Genomic DNA, 14,517 nt, shown 5'->3' with positions numbered 1-14,517 from the left:
ATTCCGCTTGGGATCTCGGTGAAAACGAAGGGAAATTTCGTCTCACACGTTCGTGGAGTGGCTAGGCAGGCAATTTTAATTTCGCAGGTTTTCTGCACCTACATCAATGGGATCATTATCGCGAGAATCCTTGCGGTAATGTTTTATCCGTAATATGTCGGATCACGTGTCCCTCGACAGGTAATAATGTTGAAATTGCCTATCAGAACAGAAAAAAAAAATTGGAGGACGCTTAAGCTTCGCCTTCAAGAGTGGAACGCGACAGCGTTCCCGTCGACCCGCCAAGGGGTGTAAGACAATGGACTACAGGGCAGCCATCACTTAGGAGGCGCCCCGCATCGGACGCGGTGAGCGTCGAGCCATATGGTCGAGCAACGCGGCGTTCGGCGCAGCAACGAACCGTGCGCCTGAGCAAGCGGAACGAACCGAAGAACTCGGTATCTCGGAGGGGGAAATGATGCACGCCAGCCAAACGTCGTGATCGGCACGGGCAGAGAGAAAGACAGATAGTGATCTAAAGAAAGGAAGGACGCTTGATTCTGCAGAGGGAGGGAACAAGGCGAAGCGTTGTCAGGGGAGAGAGAGTCCGGGCAACGACCCCCCTCGCACCGGTCCTTCCACAGCTCCAATGCGCGCGTGGCGCGCCATCTGTCGAGGCAGCGCCCTACATGGAGAGGAGGGGGTCTTCTGTGTTTGCCGCAAGATGACTCTGCGTGTGCGGAAAGCGCAGAAGAAATGCAGCGGAAACGCACTTCGCTACTCGTGTAATTGCGACTTCTGTAAGTTACATGTTCATAATTACCGATATACACTGCAGTATAACTTTCCATGGCTCGTTTCGAAGGCAACACCGCATTCACTAGACGCGCGTTTGTACCGCGTGAAAGCATCAAACTCGTGGCTGAGTGGTAGCGTCTCCGTCTCACACTCCGGAGACCCTGGTTCGATTCCCACCCAGCCCATCTTGGAAGTTGCTTTTTATTTATGAAGTGTCTGCCGTGATTTATCGCTCATGGTCAACGCCGCGGACGCCGACACCGACGCCGACACCCGACGCCGACGACACCGGCTTTTCTGCGACACGAGCTCCTTAACGCTATCGCGTTAATATACATGCAGCCGACCATCTGGCATCACAGTCTTTACAAACTTGGCGAAATAATACGTGGTATGGATGTGTTATTCACAAAGTGAATTCAACTCAACCTTCAAATTATTCATCTTAACGACGTTCATATTATTGGGCGATATGGGCCACGTTGTTGTGACGGCAAAATTCTTTAAAATCTGCGTTAGATTGTGTGCAAATAAGGTACTCACACGCTTTACTTTGTATTGTTGTGTAGATGAAACAGGTATTCACTCGATCATGCATGTTTCGGGTGCGTAGATATTTATTTATTTATTTATTTCGTGTACCCTAAGGGCCATTGGCATTGGACAGGGGAGTGGTTACAGGCATACAAAACAAGAAAAAATAGGAAATGTGATACAAGGAAGAGAAGTATTGCAATAAAAGTTAACAAGTGTGTCTACTTATACTATGTTAGCTAAGGCGTTCTTGAAAAACTGATAATCTTTGATGGTGGCTGTCAGTGCGGGAAGGTGATTCCACTCTGCTGCTGTACTAGATAGGGTCGTTTTACCACGCATGACGCAATCAGCGCTAAATTTAGCCTCACGCGTGGCGTTCAGAGAAGCCTATCTCGGCTGTACGTTTGTCCGTCCGGTATGAGGCCTACAGGTGTGCAATTTGTTGCAGAAGATTCACGCTTGCTCGCGGGCATGCACTCCGCCCCCCCCCCCCCCTCTTGCGTTGGACATGTATGATGCAGAAATGGCGTCAAGAGACTTGGGCAGACAGACAAAGCGGCATCCACCCTTTTTGAGCACGGTGGAACGTGTCCCTCTCAGTAGAGAGCACAAGCGCTGGAGGTTGAGTCAATCGTAGGAGCGCGAACCAGCGTAGGGCCTGGCGTCGTGCTCAAACACCCTCTGGAAAGTAAACGGAACCGCTAATTGTGTACAGCACTGAAATCCCGCATCATAATCCCCAGCTCTGAACTCGAGCTTTCCGTATGACAAAGTGTCCGGTGGTACGAGAAATCCTCGTACCGACGCGACAAGTTGGCCTTCTTGACAAGCTTACTATCGACGAGGTGGCCTACGACGAGTGACCTTGTGACAAGTGGGCCTAGACACGTTCAAATGTGCCAGTCGCTCATTAACAAAATTGACTTCGTACGACTCGGAGAAATTAGCACAGGTGTTCCACTGCATCTAACTATACTCCGCGGCAAGCAAGCACGTCATCGTGTAGGCGGGACGGGCATTATAAAAGCAAGCGTAATTCAAATTCATTTCTCAGTAACTCCAATTCAGACCACTAGGTGGGGAAGCAGAGCGCCCCGCTCTAGAGTTACTGTATATGCTACCAAAGGTAGCATATACAGATATGCTACTGTATATTACTGTTATATACTGAAAGTGAGAGAGGCACAAAGGAGAGATGCCTCGACCTGCACCACTAGTGTATCGCAGGTACTGTTATATACTGTATATTACTACAGTATATTACTGTATATGCTACCTGTGGTAGCATATACAGTAACTCTACCCCGCTGGAGCGGAGAGCGGAGAGTGATCCGCCGGGCTAAAATTCTTTTTCGCGAGCCGCTCCGCTGGCGCAGCGGTGGAGACCGCGAGCGGAGCGAAACGCAAACCCGCTGAGCTAAAAGTCTCTGTTGTCTCTTTCGCGCAGCGCACGATTTTGCGCGCTGAGCGCAAGGACACATGACCAGCTGTATCATTCAGTGCTACAGAAATAATGAGGCAGAACAAGCGGATCGCCGAGCATGATCACGTGCTACAACACGGTAGAAAATGGCATAGTTTCGGCACCTGCACACGTGACTGCACGACCGTGGGAACAAGCAGACGAAACGTAAGTACATCTCTCTTGCTTCGGTGCGAAGTAAAACAAAACAAAAAAAAACACGCAGACCTTCCGTTTGTGTGTTTTAGTATTTCTCTAAACTTCAATTTGTCAATTCAAGCAACAGATCGCACAGATAACAGATGTTGTCTTGAATAATTCTCGAAGTCACGTACGTGTCACCACGATTGACGTCACACTGCGGACACGACTACGTAGGCGCAGGGCATGAAGTCACCGTCCGGCTTGGAGCGCGGCGGTCGCGAGGAGAAGGAAAAACAGCGCTCGGTTTTAAATTTCAGACCTATCCGCGGCGCGTAGTGATGCAATTCTTTGCAGACACGATCTTTGCGCGCATTGTGTGCTCTGCGCTTGTCAGCTCAAAATGGCCAGACCTGGAAAGGGGCCCTTTAAATGCAAGAACAACGTGGTGCAATATTTATTTCAACGTGTCTGTGATATGTTGCATAATGTCTGTACTACTGCAGTACTCATGATTCTCACACTTCTTCAACGTAGAGACTGTCACACGTGATGCGTACATAAACAAGCGTTACTGTAAAACAGGTCTGTCTGCTGAAGGCTGAAATAATACAGAAAGTTGCAGTTTTCCTCCAGTGCTCTTATTTACATGTGACTGCTACATTTGTAGTGCTAGCTTACATTGTAGAAATATTACTGTGTAACATTCCAGTTACTGAGTTCTGCTGTTTACAACTGAGGGCACCTTGTTGAAATCTATCAACTGCTCAAGCGTGCACGCACTTCACGGGAGCCACTGCGTTTGGCGTGTCGGGTGACCAGTTGGAGGGCATTCTCGTCACTAGAAAGGAACTTTGCGGTTGTTGTGAGACAAAATGGTGGAGCACCTAGAAGGTGCGCGTGTAACAGCACGTTCAATGGAGCGGGAGGTGTGATGTGCACGGTGCATTTTGGTTTTTGTGAGCTTCTCTGCGCGAGTAGAAAGCCAGGAAACAGGCGAAGACTCTGAAAAGTTCTTGAAAATTGGCTGGCACAATTCTTGTCAATGAGCTGTCTACTCGAAGAGGTGGACATGCACCAAAATTTGAAATGCATATTCGACTAATCAACAAGAATTCACTCAAAGTTTTTACCTAATTACCTTATGGATCATATTGTCATCTATGAATTCTAGCGAATTCTTTGGATGCCACCATTTACTAGATATACGCCCTTCAAACTTGCGCTACAGTCGTTCCACTGACTCATTCTTTTCTCTCAAAACTTCGTTTTAGTCATCGAAGCACAAAAGTAACTGGAACACCAACACATTTCTTTCCAAAGCTGGGAAAGTAATATCTCGAAACTGGTGTCATCCTGAGAATTCGTTCCAAGTGGACCCGTTTTGTTAACTGCCCGGCTAGAACTTGTAAACTGCAATATGTGCAATAAGCTAAATATAATAAAACTTAATTAGCGAAGTTTCGTTACTCGATTACGGTTTTCTATATTTTTTTTGTTGGAGTAATGTCTGCCTGTTTTAGTAGACCGGCTCACGGACTAGAATTGTGCTATCTCCCACAGGCCATCTTTTTTTAGTTGGAAGTGTTCGCTAGAACACCCGCTAGATAATTCAATCACCAGTGAAGAGATGAACACTGAATTTTTACGTAATCGCATCTAAGGGGTAGGGCTTACAAAATGTTCGCCTGACTTGCTTGAATTGCAGGTGAATGAATCAGAATAGACATGTTCGTAGGAAATCAAAATACTTGGTAATTTGAAACTGCGGTTAGCACTTAACCGCGTTTCGCTGTTTCTCGTCTTATAGCCGTGTTTCTTTGTTTCTCAAACAGGAAATTAATAATAATAATAATAATAATAATAATAATAATAATAATAATAATAATAATAATAATAATAATAATAATAATAATAATAATAATAATAATAATAATGATAATAATAATATATTATTATTATTATTACTATTATTATTATTATTAATATTATTATTGTTGTTGTTGTTGTTGTTGTTGTTGTTGTTGTTGTTGTTGACACAAATCCAAAAGCAAAGCAAAAAAACGGGCCTGTCTATGACCACGAGGACTTGTGCGACTAGGCCCGGCAGAGTCGGTACAGCGATGTGGTTACATATTACATAAAAAGTGAAAAGGTAGACATTTACATAATAACACGTTTTTTTTCAACATTGAGAAGAATGTTTGGTAGTATTACCCGTTAACAGACAATGGCATAGTAGATAAAGAGAAATACATAAACAACTTAAGTAAAGATCAGGACTAAATTTCAACATTTCATCAATAATTTCTTCAACTGTTTTTTCGAAGTTGCCAAAAAGAATTCATCGGCCAAATCGTTAAATATTTTTGGGATGTATACACTTCTTCTCGCTTCACCATACTTCGTAGTGGAATAGGGTACCTTAAAACGTTCTTTATTTCTTAACAATCGAGGTGCATCGTATGCCTCTGAATTCATCGCTCCAATTATGCCGCATAATAACAGCTCTGGTAAATAAAACCTCCTATGTGCAAAAACCTAATTCCTGAAAAATATTGTTGTCGTTAAGTGTAGTACCATAAACCACATTTCTTGAAATATTTTTTTGGTAGTTTGTCAATCTGATTTTTCCAGTGCTCTGTACAAAAGGCGAAGATCGTTATCCCATACCTCAGCCCGCTGTACGCTAGTGCATGCACTATCATTTTCTTGACTGGTAGAGGTACTAAACCCTTTATGTTGAAAAGTAAATATGCAACACTACGTAGTTAGCCACACAAAAACGCTTTGTGAAGTTGCCAAGACATGCCGCTGTTGAACGTTATACCCAGGTATTTGAATGTCTCCACATATTCTATAGCAGTACATTTACATGAAATACAATGTTCATTATATAGAAATATTGGCAAGTTTATTTTTTGAGTTTTTAATGGACTACCAAAGCACATAATTTTGCTTTTCTTAGCATTGATATAAACAGTTTTCTTCAAACTATTGCATAGCCTTATAGACTGCATTTTGTAGGGCGCTAATAGCTTCTTCATAGTGCATATGACGAGTGAGTAGAACTGTAAAATCTGCATATTGATGCACAGTGGCTTTTGTAATTATCGTGGGAAAGTCGTTCATATATAAATTGAATAAAAGAGGGGACAACACGGATCCCTGTGGAACCCCAGCTGCAGTATATTTTCTAGCGCTAACAATTTCTTTACTGCCCATGGCCACCTGTGATCTATCGTGTAAATAATTGCGAATAAGATCAAAAAAAGGGTCCCCTGAAACCCAAACGAAACAACCTTTCCAATAAAATATCGTGATTTACAGTTCCGAACGCTTTTGCTAAATCCAAAAACAGCACAACTATACAGGTTCTTATCTAGAGCAGAACATAATTCATCGGGGAACTCTTCTAACAGTGTAATAGTACCTCGCTCAGCAACAAATCCAAACTGTCTTGGTGTTAGGATTGAAAATTTCTTTAAGAAGGAAGCCATACAATACAACAGACACTTTTCCAGTATTTGAGAGAGTATAGGCAAAACAGAGATAGGTCTATAGTTTTCAACTTCATCATTTTTTCTTGCTTTATGCAGTGGCTTAACAATCGCCGTTTTTAATGTATCCGGAATTGATGCGGTGCTTATAAAACCATTAATCATAAAAAGCAGTATGTCTGCTAATGTATCAAAATTTCTTCTTAGTGTGGCCACAGCCAACCCATCTATACCAGGTTGTTTATTAGGTCGGAAACAAAAAAATATTCGCTTCAGATCTTCCTTCAACAACGGGGGAAAAAAAGCAGATGCTTGAACAGTTTGTTTGAGTGAGCAAGTGTGTCTCTGCGTCTGCGCAGTGTTAGAAAAACGTGTGAAAAAATTATTGAAATTATCTACCACTATATCTGGCTTCTCTGAAAAAGATTCTAAGAAATTCGCAGGTGCCGCAGTGCTGCCTTGGAGCGTAGTTATTAAAGCCCAAGTTTTTGCAGAATTTTTGTGTGCTTGATTAAATCTGTCTAAGAAATACCGCCGTTTTGCTGATCTCAAGAGCCCCCCTTCCCAGCGACCCTATTCCTGGCAATCTTATATTCCGTTTTCAAGTCTTCATTTTTCGGCGCACGCCTGCTTCTTTTCCACAACCAGTCTCTGTAGGAAATAGCTCTCATGATGTCGGCTGTGAACCAGGGGTAACTTTTCCTTTGTTTTTTAGTTATTGTGTACCTACTAGAAAGCTCAAATTTTTTCACCTGCTCACAAAATTTTTCATAAACTTTAGCATAATTACAATCCTTAATCATTTCCGCCCAGTCAAACTGTGCGATCAAATGATCAAATGTTTTCCTGTTGAAAATCTTCACTTCTGGTTGATTACTATCATGTTTTTTCTTCTGATTTGTCTTTTTTCGGGCAGGGGTAAAAGTGCCTTAAGGCGACATGCGACAAAAATAGTGATCCGCTATCTTTTGCCTTATGATACATGCCGCTAAAGAATAATTCGGTACTCTTATTGCTATGTGGCCTAGACAGGAGGATACTAGTCTATTTCGTAAGAGTTCTTCTCTTGTAGGTTGATTTATAGTCAATTGTAAGCCATAGGTTGATAAGATGTAGTGGTAATCCGACACAGTAGTCGAACTGATGTTCAATATATTAATGTTTAGGTCACCCGCCAAACAAATCTGATCTGCTGCTTTGTGGCCTTCTAAAATTTCTTCAAGTTCACGCAAGAACCGTGTGACACTGTTATTAGGCGGACGATAAATAGCTATCAACAATAATTCTGTGTTAGTAAGCGTAATTTATACTGTCATACTTTCGGCGTGGTTTAAAGAAATGTCCGTAAGCACAGTGTCATACCTTATCTTAACAAACAATGCTAAACCCCCTGCTCGTCGTTTCTGTCGTGACATGAAATGGGCTTTGTAACCCTTTAATTTGTAAATGTTAGTGCAGTCCTCTGGTACATTTATTTCCACTAATATAAATGCATCTACTACATCTGCGACTGATTCCGCTACCTCTCTAAATTCCTCCCAATATTTTCGTAGACTTCTGATATTAATACTAATTACTGTGAAACCATGTTCACGGCTGGTAGCAAATATATCTTTGAACTCATTGAAATTTGAGACAGAGGAAAAATTCGTTGCCATGTTGCTTATGAAATTTCAAGAATATCAGCTAGACTCTTAATTGGGATCAGGGGTGCATCTTGATTCTTCTTCATGAAAATACTTCCGTCCTTGACCCATGCAAATTTGTAGTTCTTGTCTTTCGCTGTAGTTCTAGCTTGCCAGAACAGATTTCGGTTCATTCCTGTCAGATTATCATTGATGAAAAGCCACGGCAGTAGTCCAATTTGATGCAAGCGTCTTAGCTTGCCCCGCGCATCAAACCACGCATCCCTTGCGGTTACGGAAGGAAAACGTACTAGTACTGTTGGGTTCGTCTTATGTTTGTTTGGTAAGCGATGGACCGCCTCGATATCAGAGCTACAGAAATCTGATAGCTCCAGTTTGCTGGCTATGTTCGATAAGACTTCTTTTAGGTTTTCCTCGTGTTTGACAGGTAGCCCTTCAATTTCCATATTCACTTTTCTGCCATACTGTTCGCTCTCATTTAGATCCTGTTGCAGCTGCTGCAGCTGTTTCGCCTGTGTTTCCAGTTGCGTTTTCATGTCAGTAATTTGTGCTTCACGTCCAGCTTCCCGTTCTTTACTGGCCGAAAGCTGTGCTAACACCATGTCGTATTGTTTAGACAAAAAGGAGACTGTTCCTTTTAGGTCATTCATTGTTATGTTCAAGTTTGTGAATTCTGCTTTCAGGAGGAGCAGAGAATCTACTTTTCCATGAAAAGTCAGCAAAGAGGTCAAAGTTTGCTTAATACGTGCAAGCACTGACATTAACCTGGCTTCTGAAGTGTCTTCTTCTGGTAGAGTCGTACTTGTAGACAGTGAGCCCGCCTTCCCTCGTTGTTTTACCGCGCGACACGGTTTGCACACCCATGATTCACGTTTACTTTGACTCTTCGCTGCGAAAGTATACTGAGCTAGACCTAAGCAATGTTGACCCAAATGATAGGGTTTCCCGCACTCCGAACAAGTAATGAAACGACCACCATCGGGTAGCAGTTTGTTACAAGCAATACAATTGACCATCATAACACTCAACAAGATACACTCTGCAGTCGGCGGCCAACACCGTTAGTTAGATTCACAAGGTAAATACAGTACCTGTAAAATATGTGTGTTAATGCCCGGTTGTTGAATCGCCGCCGACTGCAGAGCGTCCTGTGCTGCAGGCTGTTTAAGTAGGCGTTTCTGCCAGGGATTCCAGAGGCTGGTGTGATTTCCCAAAATCCTTCTGTGATGACGTTCCTGAAGTGGCGATGGCTTGAAAACCGGATGAAGGCCCAATCCAGCAGTAGAATCTTCTCGGATGATAACACGAGCGAGCCTGTAAAATATGTGTGTTAATGTCCGTTTGTTGAATCGCCGCCGACTGCAGAGCGTCCTGTGCTGCAGGCTGCTTAAGTAGGCGTTGCTGCCAGGGATTCCAGAGGCTGTTGTGATTTCCCAAAATCCTTCTGCGATGACGTTTCTGAAGTGGCGATGGCTTGAAAACCGGATGAAGGCCCAATCCAGCAGTAGAATCTTCTCGGATGATAACACGAGCGAGCCTGTAAAATATGTGTGTTAATGTCCGTTTGTTGAATCGCCGCCGACTGCAGAGCGTCCTGTGCTGCAGGCTGCTTAAGTAGGCGTTTCTGCTAGGGATTCCAGAGGCTGGTGTGATTTCCCAAAATCCTTCTGCGATGACGTTTCTGAAGTGGCGATGGCTTGAAAACCGGATGAAGGCCCAATCCAGCAGTAGAATCTTCTTGGATGATAACACGTGCGAGCCTATAAAATATGTGTATTAATGTCCGGTTGTTGAATCGCCGCCGACTGCAGAGCGTCCTGTGCTGCAGGCTGTTTAAGTAGGCGTTTCTGCCAGCTAGGGATTCCAGAGCCTGGTGTGACTTCCCAAAATCCTTCTGCGATGACGTTTCTGAAGTGGCGATGGCTTGAAAACCGGATGAAGGCCCAATCCAGCAGTAGAATCTTCTGGTATGATAACACGTGCGAGCCTGTAAAATATGTGTGTTAATGTCCGGTTGTTGAATCGCCGCCGACTGCAGAGCGTCCTGTGCTGCAGGCTGTTTAAGTAGGCGTTTCTGCCAGCTAGGGATTCCAGAGCCTGGTGTGACTTCCCAAAATCCTTCTGCGATGACGTTTCTGAAGTGGCGATGGCTTGAAAACCGGATGAAGGCCCAATCCAGCAGTAGAATCTTCTTGGATGATAACACGTGCGAGCCTATAAAATATGTGTATTAATGTCTGGTTGTTGAATCGCCGCCGACTGCAGAGCGTCCTGTGCTGCAGGCTGTTTAAGTAGGCGTTTCTGCCAGCTAGGGATTCCAGAGCCTGGTGTGACTTCCCAAAATCCTTCTGCGATGACGTTTCTGAAGTGGCGATGGCTTGAAAACCGGATGAAGGCCCAATCCAGCAGTAGAATCTTCTTGGATGATAACACGTGCGAGCCTATAAAATATGTGTGTTAATGTCCGGTTGTTGAATCGCCGCCGACTGCAGAGCGTCCTGTGCTGCAGGCTGTTTAAGTAGGCGTTTCTGCCAGCTAGGGATTCCAGAGGCTGGTGTGATTTCCCAAAATCCTTCTGTGATGACGTTTCTGAAGTGGCGATGGCTTGAAAACCGGATGAAGGCCCAATCCAGCAGTAGAAACTTCTCGGATGACAACACGTGCCGGCCTGTAAAATATGTGTGTTAATGTCCGGTTGTTGAATCGCCGCCGACTGCAGAGCGTCCTGTGCTGCAGGCTTTTTAAGTAGGCGTTTCTGCCAGCTAGGGATTCCAGAGCCTGGTGTGACTTCCCAAAATCCTTCTGCGATGACGTTTCTGAAGTGGCGATGGCTTGAAAACCGGATGAAGGCCCAATCCAGCAGTAGAATCTTCTTGGATGATAACACGTGCGAGCCTATAAAATATGTGTGTTAATGTCCGGTTGTTGAATCGCCGCCGACTGCAGAGCGTCCTGTGCTGCAGGCTGTTTAAGTAGGCGTTTCTGCCAGCTAGGGATTCCAGAGGCTGGTGTGATTTCCCAAAATCCTTCTGTGATGACGTTTCTGAAGTGGCGATGGCTTGAAAACCGTATGAAGGCCCAATCCAGCAGTAGAATCTTCTGGTTTGATAACACGTGCGAGCCTGTAAAATATGTGTGTTAATGTCCGGTTGTTGAATCGCCGCCGACTGCGGAGCGTCCTGTGCTGCAGGCTGTTTAAGTAGGCGTTTCTGCCAGCTAGGGATTCCAGAGCCTGGTGTGACTTCCCAAAATCCTTCTGCGATGACGTTTCTGAAGTGGCGATGGCTTGAAAACCGGATGAAGGCCCAATCCAGCAGTAGAATCTTCTTGGATGATAACACGTGCGAGCCTATAAAATATGTGTGTTAATGTCCGGTTGTTGAATCGCCGCCGACTGCGGCGGCGATTCAACAACCGGACAATAATAATAATAATAATAATAATAATAATAATAATAATAATAATAATAATAATAATAATAATAATAATAATAATAATAATAATAATAATAATAATAATAATAATAATAACAACAACAACAATAATAATAATAATAATAATAATAATAATAATAATAATAATAATAATAATAATAATAATAATAATAATAATAATAATAATAATCTAGCTTGACGGGCTCTCGCATCTCCGATAAAAATACATGATGTTTGCAAACAGTACAAGCATATGAGCACAGACAAAAACTAATATTACAATGCACAAACAAAAGACACTTTTTACACAAATGTACGATTGTTGACAGATATTTTAAATACTGGACAATTTTAAGTAACGCCCGAATACTTGCACTGTTTTAGATATTCGTTCTTTCCTCTTGCAATAAGAGAATGGAATAGCCTGGACCCCTTCATAACGACTAACACATCGTTGCCGAAATTTATAACCCTTGTAGAAGAGCTGTTGTGCAATAATTAGATTATGTTAGCCGGAAATAACTCGACTCATGTCATTGTATAAAATGAAATCTGTATGAGCATTGTATTTGCCTATGTAATGTCACCCCCTTTTGCCAAATGAAATGTACCCTTGTTTTATTTCCTACCATATGTGTATAGCTACTTCGTGTCGATTTCAAATATTGTTGAAATCATGTAAACCTGTTTTTATCGCTATTTGTGAGTGTATAATATATGCCCAACCTGTAAAAATCCCGCTGGGATTGACAGTATCTGAAATAAATAAATAAATACAATGGCGCACGCACTCAGGAGGGAGGCTGGGGGGGGGGCGCCCCCTCTCAAATTAGGCGCCCCACCTCCCCACCCCTCCTTCCCGCACACGCCACCAATCCTCACGCACATTCCGAAAGCGCCGCCAAATGAATGTTGAGACTTTGTAGCTATTCGGTCGTTTACATTTTCCTGACTTTTTCACTTCTTTTGGATGAAGGTATTTATCGGAATCTCCTGGGGAGTGAAGGCCACATTTCTCACCGATTCGGTGCCCTTGGAATTAACTCGATATGCGTTCAGTTGTCCCCACCTATTCAACGGCCACGTGCATCGATGTTGCTTCGCTAGTTCAACCTTCTTTGTTTATTGACTGATCCAGGGACCAGGAAAGGGATTCGGTTCGTAGTCAGCTGATCTGTTTGCTCGTGGAACGAGTTGCGGCCAGAAAAAACGCCAGTTGCGTTTAACTTTTCCTTTCGCTTCATTATTTCCTCGAGTGACGGCTCGCCGCGACGTTGACAGATACTCGGAACCCGCGATATGGGTTAGATAAGGTGGAAAATAATATTACGCGAAACAGCGTCCTCCATCAATCCCTGCAATAATCCTTAAACCCATATGCAATATGACTAACCCGTAACCTCGTCGGGTTTTCCCCTAATTGTACAGCACCTTTTGTGGAAAATTGGCAACCGGAAAAAAGATTCGCAAGGAGTTGAGAAATTAAGCCAAGGAAACTACCAAACAGGGAGGTAAAGCGAAAATTAACAAATTCAACCATTGTTCTGAAAATATGTATGGATCGACATCTTTTCAATTAAAAAGGAAGTAGAGAAAACGCTGCCGGAAGTGGAGAATGATTGTGTGTTTTGAATGACACTTCTACAGCTATCCCTGGAAACACCTGACGTAGCCACTTCTCTGCTGTGCTTATGAAAGTGTTTTTCTAACCTTCCGCGGTGTGCGCAGTACGTCTAGAACCATGCATCATTGCATCATTACGCAGCTTCCCAAATAACAATACGAGTTGGTTTTGGCACTTCACTTGGTAGAGCAGTAAACGAGGGATCCAAAAGAACTGTGATCGTTTCGCAAATATCTATTTATTATTCCTCCATAGCTAATAGAGAAAGACGCCACTATACTCGGATACAACTTAAGTCTGCAGTGAAGCCCCGCGCACGCCCTCATTACCGCCTGCCACTGTTCCTCCGCGAGGCTGCAAGCAATCCGTACTTCAAACTTGTCCTGTTACACAAATAAGGCGGTAACCACAAACATAAAATTATTAGCGCGTAATTCTATACCTTTTGCCTCGCGTATTATAGTGGAATGGCGAAAGCCTAATTCTTTACTGAACTGAAAATAAGAGCTTGCTTCGCTGCAAATATTTATTGTGAAGTTTCACTTCAGTTGGCCGTGAAGTTTTATGAGTAAAATGGGCTCAGCAGTGAAATGAACTGTACCGCAGACTATTGTAGATTTAATTATTTAGGGGATTTTATGTGCCAATACCACGATCTGATAATGAAGCACGCCGTATGTGGAGCACTCCGGAAATTTGGACAACCTGGGGTTCTTTAACATGCACCTAAATCTAAGTAGACTGGTGTTTTCGCATTTCGTGACCATCGAAATGCGGCCGCCGTGGCCGGGATTCGATCCGGCGACCTCGTGCTTAGCAGCCCAACACCATAGCCACTAACCAACCACGGTGGGTATACATCTGAAGAGTGAAATGCTTAGACTCCTTAGGCTTTGTCCATGTCTGTTTCCCAACTCATTGTTTCCGTCGATGTAAAGAGTCTTCATGAACAGCAGTTGCTCCGGAATTGTCAAGTAAGACGCCATTTTGAAAAGGTCGCGTGGCGACGATTTTGTTTGCTGCTGTAATTGGCTGGCGGAGTTACACAACCCCACGCGTTCCGTGTGTCGTGGTTGCCAACTGTTGTTTTTTAAAGTTTTATGCTACTATACAAATCTACTATAGGGAGATTCCTTCATCTAGTAGTGGACATAAGATAGGCTAATGATGATGATGATATAAATATTGATTTTGCACTTTGGTTTGTTTACTTGTTTTTAGCAGCGTTCTTCCTGTGCTTTTTTCCTGCGCGAGTCCATTCGGTGCGGTTCCTTGTTTGCCAAGCAAAGAAGAGGTGTATCTCACAGGCGTACTTCCTGTGAGATACACCTTATTTCATTTCTCTTTTGCTGGTTTACTCATCTTTATGGCCAATGGCAGGCGTTATTCACATCTG

Source organism: Dermacentor albipictus, unplaced genomic scaffold (assembly GCF_038994185.2).
Source record: "Dermacentor albipictus isolate Rhodes 1998 colony unplaced genomic scaffold, USDA_Dalb.pri_finalv2 scaffold_11, whole genome shotgun sequence".
Classification (NCBI taxonomy): domain Eukaryota; kingdom Metazoa; phylum Arthropoda; class Arachnida; order Ixodida; family Ixodidae; genus Dermacentor; species Dermacentor albipictus.
The sequence above is the reverse complement of the archived record's forward strand: the minus strand, read 5'-3'. Positions refer to the sequence as shown.